The sequence below is a fragment of the Sinohyriopsis cumingii genome, chromosome 18 (genome assembly GCF_028554795.1).
Source record: "Sinohyriopsis cumingii isolate HCF-2022 chromosome 18, ASM2855479v2, whole genome shotgun sequence".
Classification (NCBI taxonomy): Eukaryota; Metazoa; Mollusca; class Bivalvia; order Unionida; family Unionidae; genus Sinohyriopsis; species Sinohyriopsis cumingii.
The window spans coordinates 2,419,579-2,432,472 of record NC_142978.1 but is presented as its reverse complement, the minus strand read 5'-3'; the positions used below and the strand labels follow the sequence as shown (position 1 = coordinate 2,432,472).

The window sequence follows — 12,894 nt, the reverse complement described above, 5'->3', positions numbered from 1 at the left end:
TTGTCATCATCATCACCATCGTCATCATTGTCGTTACAATATGCATCGTTGGCGTTGTCATCGTCATCGTCTATATCTACTTAAGTCCAAGGCTGAATTACCTTCGAACAGTTCCACTTTCTACTGTCTTTCAAAAGCATTGGAAGATCTTTATTGTTAGATAATTTTCGAAGTATTTCTTCGTGGTAAACCCTTTAAACATGTATAAATGTTCCTCACTCGATTCCATCAAGTTAGTAATCAACCTGTCGCAATGACTAACATTTGTGTGCATTGAAGTTACAGGTAAATATTTAACCCTGAAGTTTGGCAATTAAACGTAAACGGATATGTTTATATATGGGTGCAAAAATATTCTAGAAATAGTTGTCCTTGTTTGGAGTTAGGTTTTAATAAATGCATCTCATGGCTTTATTTCTCTGTCATTATGTAAAGTATGCATTATTGCAGCTCCTTGTTAATGTGTTTGAATTGTACGAGCGTTTACAAATATCAATACAATACCATACGACTAGATAAGCATGTAAGTATAAGGGGCCCTCTCAAGGAAATAATGTTCTCTCTCTCCCTCACACACACACACACACCAGTCGTATTTGTAGATATTTGCGATTTTTAAACATACAGACTCTAAAACGTTAGCCCCAAAATAAATATTTAAAAAGTCAGTTTTGATAAATAAGCATGCGAACAGTAGTCACATGGTTTGTATGGGTTGAATTCGCAGTCAGAAGGCTTCCGTTTCAATATCATATCATCCGATCAGCTAAGATCTGCTTGACAAGGCACTTAATTCTATCTGCCACGCACAATATGACCTTCAAAGTTTTGATGTACAGTAAAATTTCCTTTTTTTTGAAAGCGGAAACCAACTGTGAAAGGCAAACATTAGGACCAACTGTGTGAGGCAAACATTAGGAATGAAGTATTCAGCCTCCTTTTAGTGTGAGTCATTACTCAATACACACTGAGTTGCCTAACTTACGTGTTATGTAGTGGTGTCTTTCAAACATGGTGAGATACCAATGTAAATTTCACTGTACCGCGTTTACAGATTAAAAAGGGTATTGATAAAAACATTTTTTTCTGATCTTGATGTGAATCTGACATAAACAGAACAATATTCTATAAATAAAGTTAAATAATTTATAGAAAGAAAATTTAGATTTTTAGTTGTGAAAAACACAAGTTTTGCTAAAGGGCATATCTATTGGGCTATTCGACAATTTTTAGCATATTTACGGTTTGTTTTAAGACAGAATGTCATTTTCAAGTTTACGTCTTTCCCAGACTTTGTGTCTTCGTGGTATTTGAAGATACACACATTAGGTAATTTACAAAAATTAACTTCAATAATAATGGCTGGGTATCAATTATCACATCAGATCTTCATATGAAGTTTGTTGAATCTACAAAATTAGAACATTGGATTGATATTATCGTGTTTTGTTATTTGACATATGCAAATTTATGTTGAGGCAAACGACACTAATCCGTCGCAGACCATCGCCAGAAAAAAAAACGTACAATTAACGTGGTATTCAGATTAACGAGTTTAATTTTGAATAATATTTAATATAGTCGTGTGTTCATTGGCTCGAATAAAACTGATTGTCGGATAAATCAAATCCGAATTGTCTAAACTAGATAAAAAACTAAAAATAGCTAAATTCGTTGATATGTCATAAACTCGGGTTTGTTATAAACTGGTCACTTGTCTCTTTGGCTTCTTACCTTAACTGATCTCATCGATACAACATAAAGATCACTCCCATGATGGCATCCACGTCCTTGTACTCTAAAACCGCATGTTAAAATTTGTTATATCGTTGGCAGCTCGAAGTCTTCGGTTTCTGCGAAATTTATTTTTGGATACCGGTTTTGTCCATGCAGTCGTGATCTTGTTTGTTGGCATCCTCCTCCTTCTTTCGTCCAAATCGTCGTCGTTTAATGTATCCGGTTTTTACTACGCCATCAAATATATTGTTGCATATATTTGATTTAATTTATATTTGAATTATGTTATGCTTGATTTGATTGTTTGTGGAGTTTTAAATATTTTTTATTTTCTTTACATATCAATATAATGTAATTTTGTTTACAACAAATTTGATACTTTCCAGAAAATTCAGTTTGACCTGTTTCAACTTAGATTCCTAATAATAAAAACACTTATTTCTATTTTTGGCATAGTTCCTGGCCTTGATTGAGGGTCAAGTAAACAACTTTTTATAGGAGTAAAATGATTGGTTCTTATCAAGGACATGCAGGAGCTATGTGACTTTTACATGTAAATATGATCACGTCATCATCTATTTCGCAATATATTTCGCAATTAGACATTTCCGAAATTGCGAAATACTTAGTATTAATAGTGATGCTTAGAGGGAGAGATCTCAGAGTCCAGGGCTTTTAAACATTTGATGTCAAGTTGTTTTCTTCTGTTGTGACCAGAAACAAACTTTTGAGTTTTGAGTTATTAGTTATTTTTCTCCAAATTATTTGGACTCTCAAAGATTCATTGGTTTCTCTGGAAATATTGTTGTTGTTGTTGTTGTAGGGTTTAGGGTTTTCAGCACGCGATAGGCTATACATGGCGGCCAGTATTAATGGTGGAGGAAGAACCCGGGAAAACCCCGGAAAGAACCACCGACCCACGAGAAGCTACTGGCAAGCTTTCTCACATACCCACATTAGCCGAATCCGAGACTCGAACCCACGCAGACAGAGGTGAGATGGCAGTGATCCGTAACGGAGAGCTCTTTAGACCACTCGGCCACTCGGGGCCCCGGAAATATTGTTGTATTCATGCAGAATTCTTGAAAAGGGACATTTATTGAAAATTCTGTTTGGATTTCCAAGACCGGAGGATAAATTATTGTGTTTGTACAAAGAACTGTAGACGTCAGCACAGTACCGGCTACAGGTTACGTCATCGCCTTCATTCTTGGATTCTTCGTTGGGACTCAAATTTGAAATCATTAGAACATTTCAATATTAGGACTGCAAAAACATTTGTGGATTATTCTTGTATAAATTTTGGATTTGATTCTGGAAACCGTAAGTTCTCATATTTTTTCATTTTTACAGTATTTTTCCAAAGAAAATGAATTATTTGTTATGCTTTTAAAACCTTGTTGTTTTCACTCTTTCTTGTGTTAATATGTATTCGAGCCTAAACACGTAACACTATTTGGATGCAGTTCCTAGTCAATCATGTGAACAATTCTTTGGATGTTTTTTTGCCTGATGAGTAGATTCTCTATCGGTACAAAATTTTAATACGGCAATATACTTGTCTATAGTGTCTCTGAAAAACTTTCCAACTGAAATATGAGACAGTTGTATCTCATATTGTTTCCATTCTTCTTGAGTATTTTCTACTGATAACTTACACAAATTTCTCGCCTGACTCCATAAACTTCAACGGTCTGCTTGAGCACGCACGTGATTTTCATTTTCAGCATACGACGCATCCTGCCTGTAAGTATCGTCGAACAATAACTAGTAACGTTCGATAGCTACTCGGACAATTTCCACCATGATGAAACCTATATTAGTTGGATGATGATAATACATAGACTTATATTAAGTCGTCGAGTGTACAAATTTGGATATAACTTAAACCCATGATTAGAAGGTTCTGCCATGAACGCAGTAAATGTACATGTGGAATACGTTGTGTAAGTGCGTGTGGAGGACATGTAAAGTTCAAGCGTTGTGGAACCAATAAGAGAGGTACCATTATAAAGAGCATTAGCAGTGCTATATAGTTTTATTCCATCTAATCTCCACGTAAGAATATGCTGTGTTCCAGAGCTGCACCCACGCACTTGAACGTTCCAGATGGCTACTTCAGCAGGCAACTGCACCTGAAGCCAGAAATTGGATGTAATTTCAGCGGAGGCCTAATCGTTTCTAGTATCGGACGACACCAGGTGATTTGCAAAAAGATAATAAGCCTGGTACAGACACTCCACACCGGTTTCCACTATTTCCTGTGAGTGCTGCAATGTACCCAGAACTGCTTTTGTCACGTATATTTTCGTGGTTATCTCGTTGTTTGCCGTTGGTGGATAATCCGTAACTAAGATTTTAGCTTTAGACGCCACAGCGAAATTTCCTGTGAGTGTTCCTCCAGTGGTAGATAAGTGTGTGCCACCAAACGAGTCCAACTGTGAGTACGATAGCGCCTGGGTGTTATCCGTGTAGTGGTAAGTCCGTCTAAATTTTGTTTTCCCGCCGATGTCGTTTTGTACAAGCTAACCTTTGTACTATTGCTGGTCAAAATTTTACCATAACCATAATTGTTAATTCTGATACCTTCAACGATTAGTGTATAATTTCCGCCTGCATCTTTCTCGATCCATATAGAACGATCCATGGTGCCAAAGTGATTGATCATAGTCGTTCTCGGGTTCAGCCGGGTAATTCACTCCAACTCGTCAATAATTCTTCGATGCTGTTCCAGATGGAGTGATGACATGAAAAGATCGCTAATAACTTGGCCAGTCATAAATAAATTTCCATAAATCACACCACCAGTTTTATCATATTTGTTATCCAGTGCCACTTCAAGATCTGCTGACGAGAAGATACAAGAGTCTGTCCTGTTGGAGCTGGTATGGTTATAAAGAATTTTTCCTCCTACATAAATAGGTCCTATCATTTCTCCTACTGTCGGAGACGATTTAGTCTTTGCCAATCCATTTACATGCGACCACCGTGCGTCGTTGGCGTCCGGCGGTAGGGTACCTTATATTGTCGACACTGGAGATGCGTTCATGTTGAGATTACCCTGCGATTGGCATTTGATCAAGCTCATCCTGGCTGGCAAAACAGTTTCTTCCTGTCTCTATAAACGTTTCAAATGGTTAAAAAAAATCTGCCCATGAATATCCATTTGAACAAGATGCTGATCTACGACCGTGTGATCATTTATACATTAAATTCTCGTCAGGATAAATACAGGACTTTGTGCGAGTTCCGTGACTCCCTGAAAACAAATTCTGACAGTTATGATTCAATATTTACCATTGCAGATCCAGAAGAGATACAACTTTTTGAGGAGCTGTATTACGACGTTCCCAAATATGTACGGGGTAATACTGGATGTTTTGTACTTTTTCCGGTTTCAATAATATTATTATTGACACGATCGCGAGAGACCATTGTAGAGGTATCACCACGAAACGATTCAAAGACTGAGACGTCGGGCTCTAAACACGATTTTATGATGTTTCATCGCGATGCAGAAACTGTGCCTGAGCGGTACAGAAGGGGTTCTGACGAACTTTTCATACCTATAATCGACTATCCCAGTCTGTAACCAGACCATCTGTGTGACTAACATAACAATTTGTTATATATTTATATCCGTATAGCACCATGTTGATTGAAACGATCACTAGCCGGCGTCAGCGTGAGGACATAATCAAACTATCGAGCAGCTGGTGGCTTTACATCAGCAAGCCATCGAGGATAAGATAGGCCAACAAGCCTTTCAGAGAGATGCCGCACAGGAATTGTTTAAACCGGTCCTCGTTAACATGGATGAAGCGATTACCACGTTCAATGAAAAACAAGACCAGCTCTTGGACACGCTCAGATCGGCACAGCAATCACAACAGGAAGAAGTTGCACAAAAGGTGACAGAAAAACATAAATCTATAACTAGAGAGAAAATCAGAGCTTGAGAGTGAAGACATTAAAGATGTAGAGAAAGAGGAGAAGAAAAATAAATATAGGACAGAGGAGATGAAGAAAGATGAGAAACTTATAGCATCAAACATAACAAAGATGCGCGAAGATGAAGAAGAAATCAGGGATAGAATAGAAATGCTGTATAAAGGGGAAGAACAATTTGTTGAACATAGCACGTATGAAGCAGATGGGCTTGATGAAGCTCTAAAGCAACTTATTAATTATTCAGAACCAGAGTCATCATTAGAATGGTAAGTCAACTTTAATGATAAAAATCTTCCAGCCGTGAAAAATAAATTAAATAAGAGAGTAACTTTAGAGGAGGTTTATTTCGACATTTTAACAGTACGCAGCGTATTAACTAAAGTAAACAATAGTTAAGGAAGAGTTATTAAAATCTCTCGTACGAAGATGAAGAGAAAGTAATTCAGATGAGTGAAATAATTGATAAAATTAAAAAATTAAAGAACGATCTCCATTGTAATGATGATCAAAGAGAAAAACGTACATATCTTATATGGAAGAACATCGGCCACGGAAACCACAACAGCCCACACAAAAACCACAACAGACACCACAGCAACAGTCCTAACAGCAGCCACAAGCAGGTATAATAAGTGGAATTCAATTATGGCTGATAATGAAACGGATGGAATGATGACTGGAAGTGGCATTGGTGCTGACATCAACAATATCATCCGCGGCGTCGGTACCCTGTACTACACAAATCATTCCGAGATCACCTCGCGATAAAATTACTGATAATCTCCAAGCAAGCTGGAAATGTTGTCATGGAAATCGATAACGAAAGTTGGATATCCTTAATCATCTCCTGAGCAATCATCTTCTCGCGTCGGAACTGTAACATATTCTATACGAAGATCTCATTGGTTGAAAACAAAGTTCATCGGGTAACTTAAATACTCTGTTTCTAAACATCTATCTGGGGTCGTCACTTTCTGTCCAGGCACTAATCTAAGAACAAGCCTCTCGACGATTCCACATTGCTATTCGATTCAGGATCGGTCATTTCCACGATGGAATTCCATTGTGGGATTATACCTCATCGTGGAAATGACCGATCCTGAATCGAATAGGACTGTTGTTGTGGTGTCTGTTGTGGTTTTTGTGTGGGCTGTTGTGGTTTCCGTGGCCGATGTTCTTCCATATAAGATATGTACGTTTTTCTCTTTGATCATCATTACAATGGAGATCGTTCTTTAATTTTTTAATTTTATCAATTCTAATTCAGACATGCAGTTGTCATGCAAGATCGCGCTGATATCCGCCAAAATATGGAATAGCTATTTTAACGTACCATGAACAGTAATCAATGTTCGTATGGAACGACATCCGGTCAGTAAAACATATCACGATTTCCCTGGCTTATATAACATCATTGATATTGGGCTAAAATTTCCAGATTGATCACGGCCAACGGGAACGTAGCCATGAAAATCCAAATCGAGCCTAATTATTCTATGCTGAGAACCAAAATTTGATATCTCTAATTCCATTTGATCCGTCATTGCATTTAAAGCAGATGCTATTTTAAACGGAAATGGAGTGCTCGAAGGAGACTTACCCGTCAATATCACTAACTTGAACAGCTTACACATCAACAGCTCAATTGCTCAGGGATCGTTATCGTTTTTCGGTTCGGCCTCCAGCGTGATTTATTCCACGGAGAATAAATTTCCTCCGGGATCGCTGATGCAGATTCTTCCTAATCTATTCATGTATTTTCGCTTCATATAACACGTACGAAACCTGGGAAATCACCATGGGCTCACCAATCAGTCCGGAAACGCTGTCAGTAACAACAACGAAAGAACCACCTATTATCTGTATGTAAGACACAGAATATCTTTAGCGGCAGAAAATCTTCACCAATAAAATAGTAGCTGTTATAAATATAAAACGCGAGACGATCACGTGTACAACGACGTAAAATAGTAAGTGGATTTTTATCCATGTTATTATCTTTCTTTCGAGAAGCACTTTCCGGTTCCGTTTCTAAAACAGCTCCGATTACCTTCAAAGCAGCAGAAGCTGAAACTACCAGATCATCAGCTGCGGCTTGAACGGCAGTGGTCAAAACTAGATAGTAATATAATGCCACAATGGACTGTCACCAATTGCCCCGTTGTCAGCAACGCAGTTACCGGATATTTCTTCGCAGGCCAAAATATGCTCTTAAAAATCTGGGACAGTCCTAAGTGTAAGATCAGAAAAATTTTTACATGATCTTGAGAAAAACGTAGCCGGTGTGCAAAAGCTATATATTGGTTTTATCATATATGGTTATGGATTAAAACGATTGTGTTATTTCGGCCACACTCGACTGTAACTTTGTGGTTTCATCAGGGTGTTATTTTTATGTCACTACGTTAGTATACAAAAAGCATGTACTCGAGATTTACTAGAGATTATCTTATCTGAATGATGACACTCACATCTACCATTCCTCGACGAAGTCCGAATACATCGAAAACAAGGACACGAACATCACCAACCGCATTGCAAGCACGCACTGAAATATCAAGACGTGTGACGAAGATGTGTATTTGATTCCCCATAAAGCCTTTCTGGAATTACGCGGAAAAAATACAACTTTCAGCGGGCGGAGGAGATTAGGCAGAAAGATCTAGAGACAAGCTCCAAAACAACGGTATGTCGTTATTTAAGTCGGCACAATAGTAGCAGAACAATCAGACCGTGGAAGACGTCAATGGCTGCTTAGCACAAGCTAGCACGATCCTGAATCTGATCATGTTCAGCGATGACTACATGCAAACTTGCGCCACCAACATGTGGTTTAGAGACACAACCACTGAAGCTACTTTGAGTTCTGAATTCGCTGCCAATGCTGATATGCTTACAGTGGCTGCTGTTGCTAATCCAACTGAACTTACCGAAGAGCGTTTCAGAACCCATTTTGCTTTTGATCGTACGTAACATACTATATTGGATTCGCTTTTCGACGTGCTTTCACGGATTCCGGTCATGAGATCTGCATAATGCTTCCACTGAGCAGCAGTTTTGGAGTGTGTCGTAATATCTACAGGGTGTTCAGAGGAGTAAAGCACACGCTCGTCCTGGAAAAAGATTCTCCTACATGCTCAGATCGGCAGCTGCAGCGGATGTACAATTCACCATGACGTGGCTTTCCGTGTGGATGCCCAAAATCGCACCCTCTACTGTTAACACGAGCTAGAAACGAAGCTGCCCAGAATCACCAAAAGCCTTTACTTTGAAGAAAACAAAACTTGCATGCAGCGATTTCATGTTAGTTATCTACCAATCCAGGCAATAAGCTTCACAGACACGTGTTCCTGATGTTTCAGTTAGCGGCATAATCCAGGAGGGAAACTAAAATGTTTTTGACAATATGGATTTATTACGGATTCAACTCAGGGACAATGCCCAGCAATATCCAGAAATTACTTCCGCGCGCACCTCATTCTCATGGAAACCATCCCAAAATTCCAGGACGTGGATACGAACACTCAGGTATCGCTGGCAGATTCGGCAAATTTGTATCCCATTTTCCATTTCGTTATTTCTAAAGTTTGCTAACGCATCAAAGATTCACAAGCCGCAATCGAAATACAGTGGACTATTGCAAATCCTGCTAAAGTAGATTAAGTGTGCTACGCTCTGGTGGCATCCGACAGATTCATGACGCCGGACGTGCTCAGTGAATAAATGAATATAATTGTATCGACAATGGAAAAATAAGCATCACTGAAAAGACGATGCTATAAACATAAAAGCAAAAACAATCGTCATTCCGTAAAGCGACAATGTAGTTCTGGAACCACAGCTGGTCGTTCTTTTGCCAGGGCTATGTTTCCGTTCGTAAAAACAATGGCGCCAATATTATTAGCATCGGTTCTTACACCATTAGTACTTGATGCGGCAACAGGGACCATTATTTGAGCCACACATAAAACGGTGATATGCAATGTTGTTTCTCGCCATCGTGACATCTTTGACAGGTTATCGAAATTAACTATTAAAAACAAAAAAAAGCAAAACAAATAACAGCATCTGTTTTAAAATACGGTAAAATAGTGTCGTAGGTGCCAGTAGATTTAACGCTATCACCACAGCAAAAGAAACGTATTGCTGTGACGGCAAAACACAAAAGACCATATCGATCGAACTTAAATTGTCAGCGTTGACAGGGCTTAATAGGCTTACGCTGACCCATAGTCAAGTCACATCAGTAGCTAAACCTGCCGATTCTCGAAAAGTAATTGTTCTTAATTTGTCGGGGTCACAGCTTTTAAAAAAAGAGGATTAATCGCTCCCCTGTTAGCAGAAATCGCTAGATGGTTACTTCCAGGACTCCTCGGCATCGAAAAAGGACTCCAACTTCCTATAACAACACGAGGCATAGTAGTTTCCAGACGATAAAGAAAGAAATAAAAAGAGGAAACCACATTGTCCTGTCTAACTTTGACCTCGAAAAAGCAAATTAGCACCGAGCACTAAACAAATTCAAACATGTATTTTCTAATGATGAGCTTCAAATATATCATTACGGTCATCGATGTGTTTAGTAAATATGCATGGGAAGTTCCTCTGAAGAACGAAATGGAAAATTATATCGTTGAGGAGTTTGATAGCATTTTAGGTTCAAGCAGAAGCAACTAATTATGTGCAGAACATGGTAGTGAATTTTAAAGCACAGCCGACTCAGACTGGCTTAACAATTATTGACTTTTACTACGCACAGAATCAACTCAAAGCGGACTTCATTGAGTGGTTTAACAGAACTTTAAAAAGCGCATGTGGAAGAGGTACATAAGCGATAACACCAACCTATACTTAGAATGTTTGCAGAAATCGTTGACAAATAAAGTCACTTGGCACTGCAGCATTAAAATGACTGCGACGGACGCATCTTCAGTGGACAAAAAAAAAAACAGACGCCTAATTTTTAGATCTAAATTGAAAATAGGTGACTACATGAGAATCAGTATATAAAAACTACCGTCTAAAAGAAATGCACCCCTAAACTGGATCGAAAAAGTCTTTTGTCGTCGATACCATTCAAAAAAATATCCCAGTCATCGACACGCTCAAAGATGCTTCGGGAGAGCACATTCAATGCTTATTTTACTAACAGGAATTACAACAACACAAAAAACATTCATGACGTCTTCTGGGTCAAAAAAAGGTATCTCCACCAAAGGAAAAAAGCGCTCGTCAAATGATTTGGCTATCCTGAACAATTCAACTCGTGGATTCTAACGGCAGCTTTAAAGGTTCTGAAATAATTTTACCATACGCTTTCTGGTATGGTTTAACCAGATACTAACTTACATTTCGCTAAACGTTCGGGGACACCCATCACCTCAAATATTTACACTTAAAAACATAATCAAATTTAATAAATTTCATCTGACCTGGAAGTGGATATCGCGTCACTATATTCAGTAACTGTTAAAATTGATATTGCTCCGACACTGACAGATTAAAACGTTTTAACTTATTTTTATGTGATACTGATGCTTATATTTCTGAACAGGACTCTGATGCCCGTGAGTACACCTCAACAACTCCTCATCCTCGTATTCATCCCCAGCTTTCTCACAAACTCAAATCCTTATTCGCATACTCTACATCCTCCTTCACACGCTTTAACTTCTCGGACGATGACTCATCCAACTCCACTATCGTAATAACACACACAGGTCGCTATTATTGTGACCGGTCACACCTCAAGGGCCAGCGGGAGCACTATCTTCAGACATCTTCGATATACAACAAACACATCCTTTCCACACCCTCTCACAAGCCAAAAAAGACTGAGCAAGAAACCCCTACACGTTAGTAGCATATATCAATTTGGGCATCGCTCACACTTTCACGTAGGGGAAGAAGGGATCCCTAACCCCCATTTATATATACCACTATTAAATCGCAAGTAGTAACAAACGTTTTATTACCAGTGCTAATGAATAAAGTTTTAATTAAATTCTAGTGGTATTCCAAATAAGATCCAACGCTGAAGGTAGTGATGTGCATGTAGTCTCGAATGTACTAATGTACAAATGGCCTGAAGTGTCATGATGTCCCAACTGTTTTTTCATTAATCACATTAACATAGTGCAAAATATCATCTTTGAATTCACTTTAATTCTAAATTAATGTCCTTTTCGAAGAGTGTTATGGAACACTTTGTAATTTCAGTGAATATTATAAATTATTAAAATATTCTCGCCAAAATACTGAATGTGACAATCAGACTGATTCTGTTTCAAGATTTTACAGCGCGAATTTCTAGATAAGCAAGATTATAAAGTCCTAAACCGGACCTGAGTCACAATTAGCATTTTCTGGAAATATAAAATGAATAAAAAATTAAAACAAAAAAGAAACTATATATATATATATATATATATATATATATATATATATATATATATATATATATATATATATATATATATATATATGTGTGTGTGTGTGTGTGTGTGGGCGCGCGCGCGCTCATGCATACAATAAACGGACAACGAACAGTTACAAAATAGTTACTAACTGGGGTACGTATGTTCGACTCTAGTTGAGACTTTTTCAAAGGCAAACTCAAAACAGGCAAAAAAAACTATAAATACAAAAAGCGCTGAAGTTACACAAGTTTGCATAACTATTTCTACTGGAATAAAAGCCGGAAAATGTTTGAGGTTTCAACTAGTTTTGCACTGCTCGTTGTTAGTCTATTGCATTTATCTTAATCAATCCCTAACATACGTGATCCCTTGCTGGATCCAGTGCACATCCAGGCACTGTTATTATATGTATATATTTTTGTTATTAGTGTTAAGGGTTTGGGGGGAGGGGTTCAAAATTGTATGTAGCCTGCACACTGTTTGGATAGAATTTACTCGAAAACTAACAAAGATTACTAAATTCCTTCCATACGTTACTACCAGTGCATTGACTGCTTATCTCGAATCGATTGACATATTTCTGCATAAATGTGTGCTTTAGAATGATGGTAACGTTAAGTCAAATATTTGTTAATTTAACTTCTACGCTTAAAAACGTCATCCGGAGCGATTAAACTATTTCCACGAGAGGAAAATGTCTAAGAGATATGATGTTGCATTAAATCACTGAAGACAAAAAACATGCATTAATTAGTAAAAGAGAAGCCGCGATCTTTTCTAACCACCT

The 12,894-nt window shown here is 38.0% G+C and overlaps 1 protein-coding gene across 6 annotated transcripts in view; it reads left to right on the top strand.

Annotated features, from left to right (window-relative positions):
• LOC149775967 (solute carrier family 28 member 3-like) overlaps positions 1–12,894 on the top strand; it is an 89,799-nt gene that overhangs the window by 58,581 nt on the left and 18,324 nt on the right. The gene's annotated exons all lie outside the window — the stretch shown is intronic.